Here is a 13,985-nt window from a genome sequence, read left to right on the forward strand (position 1 = left end):
ATTAAGGAATATTCTTTGAGGAGGGATTCAGTATCATTGAGAAGCTCAGTAGTAGCCACTTCTATACGCAGGGCAAGAGATGATATTACAGAACTGGAATTGTTGATAAAAATGGGAATGATAGTCTCTAAATAATAGACACCAAAAGATAGCACTTACTGATCAGGAGAAAAATTAGTGTGATTCTTACAATGTACAGGAAGACAAAAGCAAAAAACTTGGGGCTTAAACTTCAGAAAAAAAGATAAGAGTAAATAAATAGAATATAGAGCTTTTCTAGGCAACACAGATGGGCAAGGGATTTATACAATGAAAATAATTTAGAATGCAACCTAAGGGCAGGTTTCCCTCCTCTCTTTCCTCTCTTCCCAACCAAAAGACACCATCTTTTGCCCAGTTTCCAGACCTGAGCTGATATTCAGACTTTTGATTGAAGACTCTTGATTAAAGGCTAGAGAAGATCTCAAAGAGGAAGCACCCAGTTATACTATGAGAGTATGAAAGCAGTAATTTCTCAGTCCTTTTCCAAAGGGACCTTAAGTCATTAACTCAAGTGACTATGCATGAAATAAAGGAGAACATACACAGCTTTTTAAGGATTGTTGAATTCAGAGTCAAAACTGAAATTGAGACTTTGAGACCCAAACTGATCGAATAATCCCCCTAGTAAAATGAAGGTATATGGGAGCCAGATAATGAATGGAATTTTGGCCTGCAATTAACTCATGGTAGTCCACAGATCCACCAGGTGGACTTCTTTTTTAAGATAGCTCAAGGTATATCACCATGATATGGGTGTGCATTACCTTGATATAGGCAGTTTCCTCATACTTGTTTCTCATCCTATATACAAAAGCTATCAATTCTTGCCATCCATAATGATTTAAAGAAGGGAGAGGTGACAGTCTATTGTATACCCTATTTATAGCACTAGTCTTGCACCTATCTAAAAAATGGATGGATTATGGTATATGACTGGATAACTGCAAACTTTACCAAATAATAACTCCGATTGCATTTGCTTTATTAGATGTGTTTTTTTTTTTCTGGAACCGAATAAGATGGTATGCAATACACAGCCACTGAAGTGGAGATGCATTCATTTCTATTCCTTTAACAAAGGAGAAGAAAAATAAGTTTAGATCCATGTGGAACATATATAGTCAGCAACATACAGAGGCTTAGGCTGGGGGTTCTATAACTCTTTGACTGGAAATCAGAAAAGGAAAAAAATCTGAGCATAATTCAAGATGGTTTGTCCTGTTATGTTTATGTGCCTCAAAAATGGGCTACTATTCTACTACAAGGCCTCTCAGGGATGTCAGTAAAAGAAAATTCTCTGAATGAGCAGAGCTCTGCAAAGCATGTCTGCTCTTCCTTCATGTGAAAAGAGGAGTACCTTAAGGTGAAAAAATACACGAACTTACATATATCTGGACATCATGTTCCAAAGAAGATCCTAGTGCATAGATTTTTTAAAAGATTTTATTTATTTATTCATGAGAGGCACAGAAAGAGAGAGGCAGAGACACAGGCAGAGGGAGAAGCAGGCTCCATGCAGGGAGCTTGATACGGGACTCTATCCTGGGACTCCAGGATCACATCCTGGACCCAAGGCAGGTGCCAAACCACTGACCCACCCAGGGATCCCCCCTAGTGCATGGATTTAAAAGAATGGGAACAATGTCTGAAGATCTCTGTATCATAGATGAATACCCACCACAGAGCTTCCTCCACAATATATATAAATAAATAATAAATAAATATATATAATATATATATTTAAAGATTATTTATCTATTTATTCATGAGAGACACAGAGAATGAAGATACATAGGCAGAGGGAGAAGCAGGCTCCCTGTAGAGGAACTTGATCTCAGGATTCTGGGATCATGTCCTGAGCCAAAGGCAGAGAGACACTCAACCACTGAGCCACCCAGGTGCCCCTAATAATACATATCTATATTGGATATAGACATTGTAGACTCTTCAATGTGTAGGTTTCTGACTCCCATCATTTCATTTTCTATTTATATCATTTAATTTTTTTATTCTATTACCATCTTCAGAAATGAAGATGAACCAAGATAATTTCGGCTAGAGATATGTTCTAGGAAGAAAAACCAGGATGATGGACAGTGTGATTGTCACATAGTAGATCAAGAAAAACTTCAGTATTTTTTACTGAAGTCAAAAAAAATTTCCTATTAAATTGAATTTAATGACCTAAAGAAGCCATTCATCCAACTCTTCTTTCTTTGTCACAGTTCACATAGAATACTTCAGAAAATTCTGCTGAGTATTTATGAAAGTAAATTTAAAAACACATCTTGAATCAGATCACTTCTCACCACCTTCACTGCTACCACCCTAGACAAAGGTGCCTTTCTCTCTTAGGTCTTTCTGCTTCTACTCTTGTGCCTACTTTTCTGAGTCTACTTCTCTCTAGCATCCACAGTAACTTCTGAAAAATTAGTTTGCACTACAGCCTTGCATAAAACCCTACAATGGCCTCCTATGACAGAGAGTATTTTAGGTAGGCACAATTCTCAGTCTTTCTTGGAGCCAGTTTTGACCACCTATCCAAATTCTGGCCTATGGGATAAGAACAAAGGTAATATGAAGATTTCTAGGATTATGCTCACAACAAGAAAAGAGGTGTCCTCACTTTCTCTTTTCTCCTAGTTCTGTTGGCTGACATGTGGACCCATGTGGTCCATCTACCTTCTGCCATATAAAAGATGGCAAACTCTAGGGGATAATGAAATAATAATAAGAAATGTGGCTCCTAATACTGTGGATGCTCTTAGGCTGCTTACCCTCAGGCTGTTACATGAAAGAGAAATAAACTTCCATATTATTTAGATCATTGCTATTTTGGGGACATGAGCAAAAATGATGTATAGCACTCCTGGATTACATCATTAAAAGAAGAGATCATCTTGTCTTTCCCTGACTTTGCTGTCTAGGATGCAAACACAGTGTTAACAAAGGAAATAGCTATCTTGAACTCAGAAATGGAAGCACCATCTTGAGGATGACAAAGCCACCTACTAATCTTAAACTGCCCACTTATGGACAGTTACATGAGAGAGAAATAAACTTCTAATCTGCAGGAACCCTATACTTTGGGGACCTCATTGTTATAGCATCTCATATCCTATCTAACTGATATTTTTCCTTTCACACTTAAATTTAATCTAAAGTCCTTAAGATGAAGATGGATATGTCTATCTTATAGGAAGGATAATACCTAGCACAGCATTTGAAACTAAGTAAATATTAAAAATATATCTGCACTTCTCCTCCCCTCAGTTTATTCAGTACATCAATTTAATGCCTGGAAGGCCTAAGATCTGTGTAACTACATTTAATAGGAAATTAAACATCTGTAACTAGAAAAGGTTACTCAGCCTGGGTGGCTCAGTGGTTGAGTGTATACCTTTGGCTCAGGTTGTGATCCCAAGGTCCTGGGATCGAGTCCCACATCAGGATCCCCACAGGGAACCTGCTTTTCAGTCTGCCTATGTCTCTGCCTCTCTCTGTGTGTTTTTCATGAATAAATAAACATAATTTTTTTTTAAAAAAGTAGAAAAGGTTGTTCTTAAGAGTAAAGCATCACAGAGTAGGGATGGGGGTGGGGAAAAACGAGGAAAAAAAAGGAAATACTCAAAAGCCCAGTCATCTTGAATCAATTTGGGACAACTCTAAAGGGTTGTCTCAGGTTCAGGAGGATCACTTTGCAGCTTCAGCTGCAATGCCTTTGTGGATTTGCTTCTCTATCTTTCCAAACTTGGTTTCCTCACTTCTTGAAGGTGTTACTTCTGAAACTCTTCCCCAATAAACTTTCTGCATGAAACTCTGTCTCAAAGTGTCCAAGGAAGACAATCTAAGACACCGTACATCTGAATTCCAGGAAATATGTTGATAAAAGTATAGGGAGATTGATGATAATAATAATAGTGTTTTATGATATGTGAATAATTAAACATGACAAAAATATCATACAAGTCAGTAGTAAAAAAATACTAATATATTTTAGACTTCTATAAATCAAGGATATCAATGTTGCCATAGAATGTATCATTAAAAAGACAAAAGAGGAAAATGGAATAATTAAAATAATGTATTAATCCAAATGAAGAGGAAATAAAAGAGAAAAAGTAACATAAAACAGATAAAAACAATGAAAAAAACCAAATATTAAAATATAGTGGATATATCAATAATTACATTAAATATGAATGGATTAAATACTTCATAATAGTATTGTCAGTCTCATTGGAAAAATGATGCCTATAACAGACATACCTTAACATGATATAAAAAACAATAAGAATAAAGATAGAAAAGGATTTACAATGCAAGGATAATCAAATAAAGCTGGTCTCACTATGCCAATATGAGATAAAATAGTCTTAAGGAAAGCAAGATTACTATAGTTAAAGATGGATATATCATAATGATAAAAGGATTATGCCAACAAAAAAGCAACCATTCTAAGTATGCATATCCAAAATATCTATGCATGTAAAACATAGCATTGGCATAAATAAAACAAAAATTGACAGAACTAAAAGGAAAAATATATTAAGACAGTATCATAATGAGAAAATGCTTCCAGACATAACTGATCAAAATTAGTATAGATAAAAAAAGCTTTGGTGAGCACCAACATTATATACTGAATAATCATGTGCTGGACTATAAAACAAGCTTTATCACATTTTGAAAGACTGAAATCACTAACAGCCATTCCTCACCACAGTGATGTTAAGCCAGACATCAATGACAAATGGCAAAAAGTTCTCCAAATTATTAGAAACAAAGCAATGTTATAGTTAGCAATTCATGGATCAAAAGAGAAGTCAAATTACAATAAGATAATAGAATAATGATAAAACAATTTCAAAATCTGAGGGATCACACTAAAGCCATGTTTAGAAGGCAATGCAGAGCCATCACAGCATATATTTAAAGAGAAAAATAGCTAAAATCAATGAGCTAAGTATCCAACTCAAGAAGTTAGAAAAAGAAGAGCAAACTAAAACCAAAGAAAATGGAAGGAAGAAAAACAAATTAAAAACATAAGTAATAAAAAGGGGTGCCTGGCTTGCTCAGGTGGTTAAGCATCTGCCTTAGGCTCAGGTCATGATCCCAGGTCCTGGTATCGAGCCCCCACATGGATGTCCCTGCTCTGTGGGAAGCTTGCTTTTCCCTCTTCCTCTGCATGCCCCTCCCCGTGCTTCTTCTCTTTCTTCTGTCAAATAAATAAAACATTTTTTAAAAAGTGCATCAATAAACATAATACAGGTATTAATGGGAAAATAAGAGGATACCAGGAACAGTTTTATGCAATAGATTTGAAAATGCACATAGTACAAATTCCCAGAAAAACAATGCTTTCCAAAAGTGACACAGGAGAAAATATGGAAATTTATACAGTTTTAAAGATATATTTTGAATAACTGACTTTTTATACAGTGTTAAATATATTTTTTAAATAACTGTTTAAACCTTCCCAAAAGGAAAACTTTGAGTGTAAATGGCTTCAGAGAATCCAGAGGGATTGTATACTCCCTAACTTGTATTTTGAAGCCAGCACAATAACTTTAGCTAACCTTGTTAACTAAACCTAATGATGATACTATAAGGAAAACAATTACTGACAATTCTCATGAACATTGATGAAAAATTCTAAATTTATTATTAGTAAATTCAATCTGGTGCTGTATAAGGAAGGTAATACCTTATGCCAAGTTAGATTTATTTAAGGAATACACAGTTGCCTTAAAATCTATAAATAAATAAATAAATAAATAAATAAATAAATATTAATAAGCAAGGTAATTCAGCACAGAATGGAAAAGAAAATTTATGGAGTTCTTTCAATAGATATAAAACAAGAATTTGATAAAATCCAACATCCATTTATAATAGAACCTCGTAAACTTAAAGGGAAAATCTTTAGTCTGCTAAGGTGTATCTATAAAAGTACATGGGAAACAGCAGATGAATGGTGAAATATTGAAATCTACCCTCCCACCTTCCAATGTAAATGTCTACTATCACCACTTATATTCAGTGTTGTATGGAAACTTTAGGGAAACAAGAAAAAGAAAAATGATGACAAGATGCAATAGTAGAAAAAGAAAAAAAGTAAAACTTTCATCACTCTTTTAGGACATGATTACCTATATTTAAAATCCACCGTAATCTACAGACTTTTTGTTAGAACTGATAACTGGCTTTAGAAAGTTCTGTATCTGTATAACAGCAAAAGAAAATTACAAAATAAATGGTGAAAAAATATTATCTAGAATAACACACAAAAATATAAAATATCAAGGCAGGACTACTACATAGAAGACTAAAAACCACTATCATGAGAAATTAAGACCTAAATAAATGCAAAGATACAGCATATCCTGAACTGAAAAACACAAAGTGTAAAGATGTCAATTTTTCCTAAATCATCATGCAGTTCCAGTAAAATTTCTGTTATTATTTATTTTTTTTAGAGGGGAGGAAATAACAAGCTAGTTCTAAAATGTGTCAGAAAAAGATAAAGTAAATGTTCTAGAGGAATAAAACATTAATTAGGACAGTGCTGATTGGCATAAGAATTGACAAATAGACCAATGATGTTGGACAGATTCAGCAAACTGTGGCCTTGGGCCAAATCTGCTCTGCTTTCTGTTTCTGTAAGTAAAATTTTATTGGAATACATCCATGCCCATTCATTTAGGTATTGTCTCTGACTACTTTTCTGCTAATGTGACAGAGTAGAGTAGATACAATAGAGATCATATGATCTCAAAAGTTAAGATATTTACTATCTGACATTATAGAAAAAGTTTGCTTAATGTTAGTGTGAAATACAGAATCCAGAAAAAATCAACACACAAATGGACATGTGAATCAAGATTATGTTACCAGTGATAAGTGAGGTAGGAACTTTTTCAGTAATCAGTACTCTGTAAATTGAATGATCTTAAACCATGTACAAAAATCAATTTCATTTAAATGTTAAAGTTAAACAAATAAAGCATCTCTAAAATAACACAGGAGATGTTAAAAAATTAAAAAAGAACTAACCACAGATTTAAAAGTAATAATCTCCAAAGAGTAAATCAATACACTGAACTTCAATAAAATTAAGATGTAATTTTCTTTTTTTTCTTTTTTTTTAAAGATTTTATTTATTTATTCATTCATGAGAGAGAGAGAGAGGCATAGAGACACAGGCAAAGGGAGAAGCAGGCTCCATGCTGGGAGCCTGACATGGGACTTGATCTTGGGACCCCAGGATCAGGCCCTGGGCTGAAGGCGGTGCTAAACTGCTGAGCCACCGGGGCTGCCCAAGATGTAATTTTCAAAAGATGCCAATAACAAAGTAAATAGGCAAGCCCAAGTGGGAGAATATAGTTTCAACCCACAGAGCCAATAAAGACTCTAGTTCTTTCAAGTACAAATAGATAAATAGGGAAATGCCAATTTAAAAAAATGGGCAAAAGATTTTGACATACATTTCAAAAAAGAGAACATCCAATAACCTGGTCATGTAATATGGTACTCCACATCATTAGCCATCAGTAGCATGCATATTTAAAAGACAATACACTAGAATGGCTAAATTTAAAAGACTCGTCATCCAAAGTGTTGCTGAGGATATGGAGCATCTGGAAGTACATATACCACTGATTGGAGTGTAAATCTGTACAACCACTTTTAGTATATCTAAGAAAATTGAACATATATATATACTCCATGGCCCAGAAATTTTCTTTCTTCAGTCCATACCAAGAAGAAATATATATACACATCCAAAGACCTGTACAATAATGTTCACAGTGATAGAATTTAAAATAGCTCCATGCGGGAAAAACCCCCAACAACTGGACATTCATATAATGGATACTATCAAGTAATGAAAATATTAAACTAAAGAAGCCGGACATAAATGAATATATGCTATATGATTTTGTTTATATAAAATTCAAAAACCAGCAGAACTTATTCATAGTAACAGAACTTAGAAGTAGGACACGTGTAGGGGAGAGGTGCTTCTGTGGTCTTGGTATTATTCTATTTCTCAATCTGGGAGAGTGGTTAAATAAATGTGTTCACTTTGTCAAAATGCATCAACTATACATGTATGACACTTTTCTGTGCAAATATTAGAGTATTATTCTCAGATGGCAAAATAATATGAACAATGATTAAACTTTCTATATTTTATGAGAATGTAGACATTCCACACTCTAACTCTGTGAGTTTTTTTCCTTTTTAATTTAAAAGTAGTAGCATCAATGTTACCATCAACAATAAAACAGAACATGCAAGAACAATTCAAAAATTCAAAGTCTTGAGACTATGCAAAAGGCTTCCCTGAGAATTGTGAATGACCCGCAATGAAACTGCAGCCCTGTAGCCTAGAAAGAGTTGTTCCAAAGCAGGATACACTGAACTCTAAACAAAATCACAGAAGTCCTTCAACCTTCCCTTCTTACTGAGTCTATGTGAAAGGGCCATAAATCTCGTTGACAGTTATTGCCACATCTACTGGCACACAGTCAGCACCAGTTTGAAAAGAGTTTTGCAGCCTTGCTAGGGCCCATTACCTATCCCCTGTCCTCCCTTACAATTGATTTTCACCCCAGCAGGCAGCACCTCACAAGGTCATTAATTTGTTAGGCAGTTTGTGCTTTCCAGTACAGCCTACTTAGAAAGGGCTCTTAGAAACATCTTGGTGAATCACAAGTAATGCTTTGTACCACCAAGAGGTAAGCAGAAATTTAAGAGCAGCAAGCACAGTCTGAACTGGTTGCTAAGGTGACTTGGTCTTTACTGCAAAATCAATGGGGAGTGGTCATGAGCAATTGGCTTATGAGGCTCCCAAGGAATCAGTACTATGGTCACCACAATTTTACAATCTCTATAAGAAAGTGAGAGATGAAAGACCTACAATCAAAGGCAATGCAGAAAGTAAACACTGTGTTCCATGATTCACCAGGAGGTAGAAAGTAACAAATGAGGAGACAGAAAGAGACTAAACTAACAGGCATAAACTAAATATTTCAATCATTCTAACACACAGGGGAAAGAGTCAACTGTATTTTAATCAACTTCCATTGGTATAAACATTCTAATAGGAATTGTGCCTTTCTTGGAAAGGGATGATAACTTTTTAAAATATTTTATTTATTTATTCATGAGAGACACACAGAGAGAGGCAGAGACATAGGCAGAGGGAGAAGCAGGCTCCCCACAGGAGCCTTATGGGAGACTTGATCCCAGGACCCCAGGATCACGACCTGAGCCAAAGGCAGATGCTCAACCACTGAGCCACTCAGGTGTCCAGATAAACAACTTTTAATTCAAAGGAGGCTCAGAACGCAGTCAGTACCTTACTTCCACAACAGAGCTCATTTAAAGATTTCAAGTATTGAGAACTCTGCTGCTTAATCATAATGCAGTTTTTCAGAAAAGGAAACATTTGTCATGATCTGAAATAAAGAACCTATTTATTTGTAATTTAGTGGGATCAGGAGTCATTCTTAGAAAGGTTACCGTTCCATAGATGGAGAAATGACCTCTTAACCTTTGCCACCTCTCTCACAAATGCAGGCCAAGTGTTAGAAGTACTTCACACTAAATCTAGTGATAGTCTTCTGCATATTTTTAAGTTGATAAAATAATAATAAGGCCATCTTAGATTTCTACAGTAAATTATTTGAAATGTATTGAAATGTACAAATCACCCTATAAGGTAAAAAAAAAATCAGAAACGATTATCTCCATTTATACAGGTTAGGAAACAGACTTGCCCAAGTTAATAACTAGTCTGAGATCACGAATTTCTTTCTCTTTTTTACCATAGAACTTATTATGGCCATGCACTTATTGAATTGAAAACCAGAAACTAAAGCCAGTCTGTAAGAAATTCACTAGCCTTCAACCTCCATGTCAAAAGTCTTTTCTTTCAGAGGCTTCTGACTTGAAAAGAATATAGAAAGAAGACAGCCCAGATGAAAATGAGAATTCTTTGTAAGACCAACAACTGGTGTAATATTAATTCTTGTTTCTTTTCTTCTCATGGAACATAACTTCTTTTTATCACAGGAAGACAGAAAACAAAAAGGAAGAAAAATCTGTATAGCATAGTCCACAGTATTGCCCTATAAACTTCAAAGTTACTAAGAGACTGGATCTTAATCATTTACTGTGATAGAAGTGTTAGCTAACTCTACAGTGGTAATCATATTGTAATACATAAATGTATCAAATCAACAAGTGTTATAACTTAAACTTACAGAATACTGTGTGTCAAGTATATCTCAATTTTAAAAATACAAAAAAAAAAGTTATCACACACAAAGTCATCACAGTATTAGATTAAAATAAGTCTGTAGGAATACAGACCTTCAGAAGCTACTGTCATCTGATCCATGAATAGGTGTAAATTTGCTAAAAGGACCAATCAAGGGAGTAAGTTGGTTAGCTACCAGGGCAGGATACTTCTAGGATGGGCCTTCTCATATTGAGGGAGAAGAAGGATGAAATATGAAGAGTACATTATTCTCCAAGGATGACAAGTAGTAGAAGAAAAGAAAAGGAAGACAAAAAAAAAGAGAATTCCCTTCTACCTATTTTCATCCTCATTTTCCCTTGGTATAATGATTTCTATTTTCCCTGGGAAAATGTTTAGAGAATATTTTGTACTACCACTCTCTCTTCCTCTATTCAAACAAAATAAAACTTATCTTCCTTCGTTTGGTTCCCTAATTTTGATTGGCACTTCCAAAACCATTCGTGTTCCAGTGATGTTCTTCTACCATGCATCATTTTGTAATCCATCTGCCCATTATTCTTTCTCCATAAGTGAATTCAGTATATATGCACATGCATACACACACGCACACACACACCACGCAAACATGCATGCATGCCCTTACACACACAAACTGTGTCACAGCACTTAACTGATAAAGGCTTTGTGGGTACTCACTAGTAAATATCCTGATTTATTAAATTCCATCAGAGAGATTTAAAATGTCATACTAGGGTAGCCCTGGTGGCGCAGCGGTTTAGTGCCGCCTGCAGCCCAGGGTGTGATCCTGGAGACCCGGGATCGAGTCCCACATCGGGCTTCCTGCATGGAGCCTGCTTCTCCCTCTGCCTGTGTCTCTGTCTCTCTCTCGCTCTCTCTGAATGGATAAATAAATAAATCTTTAAAAAAAAATGTCATACTATTTCTTTTGGTTTAATTCAAGTTTTATGCCAAAACTAATGAATTTATTTTATTTTGTTTGTTTGCAATATTTTGGAAAACTGAATAGTTTCTTGATTTGTACAGGAAGTTAAGTTTCAGGATCTACCATAAATACCATAAATTTCAGGGTCTACCATAAACCTACCTTACCATATTCATGCCTTTCTTCAAGAATGAAATCAACTGAATAGTTTCTTTTTAACTGCTGACTTCTGTATGAACATTTGGATGAAAAGTTTGCAAATGTAACATTTATAAAACATTCAGAAACCAAACAGCAAAAATGAAAAACAAAAATGCAATAGAGATCTAACTGATCCATTTTATCAAGACAAATAAGATAAAGACCTTATAGAATTCCCGTAGAGGAAACAGTTTTCATTAATAAAAAGAAAACACATGAATGAAGAATTTAGAAATAACACCTAACTACAAAATGTACAAAATCTCAGATTCAACCTCTGACTCAAAGCAGCACTGCCAATATGTCAGCATATTTTAGTTACACACTTTTAAAATGATACAGTTAATGCATTCTGTATCTCTGAGAGCTCTTCAAATCTAACACATTCAAAATTACTATTTAAATTTGATACAATTACTGTCTTTTAAAAATCAAATAATATTTTTTATACTTTTATACTGGGTAAAAGATGGGTTGACTCCTTTCCTTGCTTCTCACCATGCACACCAGATATCCTCGGCACTTCTATTTTTGTGAGCTGGCAGGGCAATGCTAAGAAAAGACTATAATGCAAGGACTCTTAGGGAAGAAAGTGCTTATGATCAAACACACAAAGCTTGGCAAAACCATTAATGATTAATATATTATTTCATTACTGCTTAATTATTTGCCAGAGAACTTTAAGAGTTAGGGTATTTACTTGCATGTGACCATGGATAGCTTTTTTTTTTTTTTTTTTTTTACAACACCAACATGTTTCAATATGAAGTGACTTCTGTCAAATCTAATTTTTATTGAAGTCACATATTTGTGCACATGACTCTTTTTAATTTTGAAAAGACATTTAATTACAAATCCCATGAACCTTTCTTACAGTAAATTTAAAAACTATATGTTTGTTGATATTGGTTGATTTTCTATCTCTTACTATTCATTTAACAAGATACTCTGAAAATTTGAATGCTACATAGTTAGAAAATGTCTTCTGTAGTTTTTTGGATGGAGAAGTACATATCCTCAGGCATCATAGGTTGGGAAAAAGTATGTTAAGGGCTTTAGGTATCAGAAAAGACATGAATTTAAATCATTGTGCATAAAAAAGATAGTTAAATATATTTTGTTATTCAATATTTTGAAAACACTGTGTTTTTCTCAGCCACAGAAATTGAGTTCTACAAATAGCAGCTGATTCTTTCATTAAATCAGAACCAAATTACTAATTTCAGTATTAATGGTTAGCTTTGACATGTTTAAAAAGGGTAGAAGGTACTTAATAGACCTGTCTTCCACCTTGAAATGAACAACTGTTCAGGGAAATGGAATTGTTCAAAGATACATTTTCTTTCAGCCAATCTGTGAAATATAATATAATTATTCTCTTTTAATGAATCTCTCAAGGAGGAACAATCTTTCAGAGCTTGAACAGGTAAAATATAATGATAATGGGAGCAGCTTTGTAAATAAAAGGATGAAATGAGATTGTTATTTTATGCCATATTACAGGATAATTAGAATAACAGTGTAGCATTCATCAGGCATTTGAACTTTCTAAAAAAAAAAATTCCCTAGGGCTCATTTAAATTAGTCATGTTTATCCATGGAGATTATTACTCTTATTTCAAATGACTGTCACCTTATAACATTCAGGCATCAATTTTTACCTTACTCTGATTAATAGTTGTACTCTACAGCAGCCAACAGACACTAACTGTCTAAAAAAGACATCAAAAACCGCTGAGTTGGGCAGCCCCAGTGGCCCAGCGGCCACCTTCAGCCCACAACGTGATCCTGGAGACCTGGGATGGAGTCCCACATCGGGCTTCCTGCATGGAGCCTGATTCTCCCTCTGCCTGTGTCTCTGCCTCTCTCTCTCTCTCTCTCTGTGTCTGTCATGAATAAATAAATAAAATCTTAAAAAAAAACAAAAAACAAAAAACAACAAACCCTTAGTTTATAAATCCACAGGTTACCAAAAGAAGAACAACAGAACATTAAGCCAGGAGAATACTTATCCACAATGGAGGGAAAGATGATCTATACGAATCTTTATTAATTTCCACGAAAATAGTTGCCTGGATGTTGTCCAACAAACTACTATTGATATGTTAACTAGCTCTATACAATAAAGGACTTTATTTATATAAACTAAATTCATGGCAATGGAACTTCTTTTTTTTTTTTAATATTTTATTTATTTATTTAGGATAGTCACAGAGAGAGAGAGAGAGAGAGAGAGAGAGAGAGGCAGAGACACAGGCAGAGGGAGAAGCAGGCTCCATGCACCAGGAGCCCGACGTGGGATTCGATCCCAGGTCTCCAGGATCGCGCCCTGGGCCAAAGGCAGGCGCCAAACCGCTGCGCCACCCAGGGATCCCTGGCAATGGAACTTCTAAGGTTAGCTGCTTTGGTTAACTCAAATCCATACAGCTCAAAGATAATTAAGTAGGTGGTGGAATTTGACTCTTTTTAAGAAAGAAGTCTCTTTGCTCCCTAATGGACCCCCTAATGGACCTCCTTCCAAAGGCC

The 13,985-nt window shown here is 35.0% G+C and overlaps 1 protein-coding gene across 7 annotated transcripts in view; it reads right to left on the reverse strand.

The window, feature by feature from the left end:
* DGKB (diacylglycerol kinase beta) overlaps positions 1–13,985 on the reverse strand; it is a 701,584-nt gene that overhangs the window by 159,067 nt on the left and 528,532 nt on the right. The window lies entirely within an intron of this gene.

This window comes from Canis lupus, chromosome 14, assembly GCF_011100685.1.
Source record: "Canis lupus familiaris isolate Mischka breed German Shepherd chromosome 14, alternate assembly UU_Cfam_GSD_1.0, whole genome shotgun sequence".
NCBI classification, from domain to species: Eukaryota; Metazoa; Chordata; class Mammalia; order Carnivora; family Canidae; genus Canis; species Canis lupus.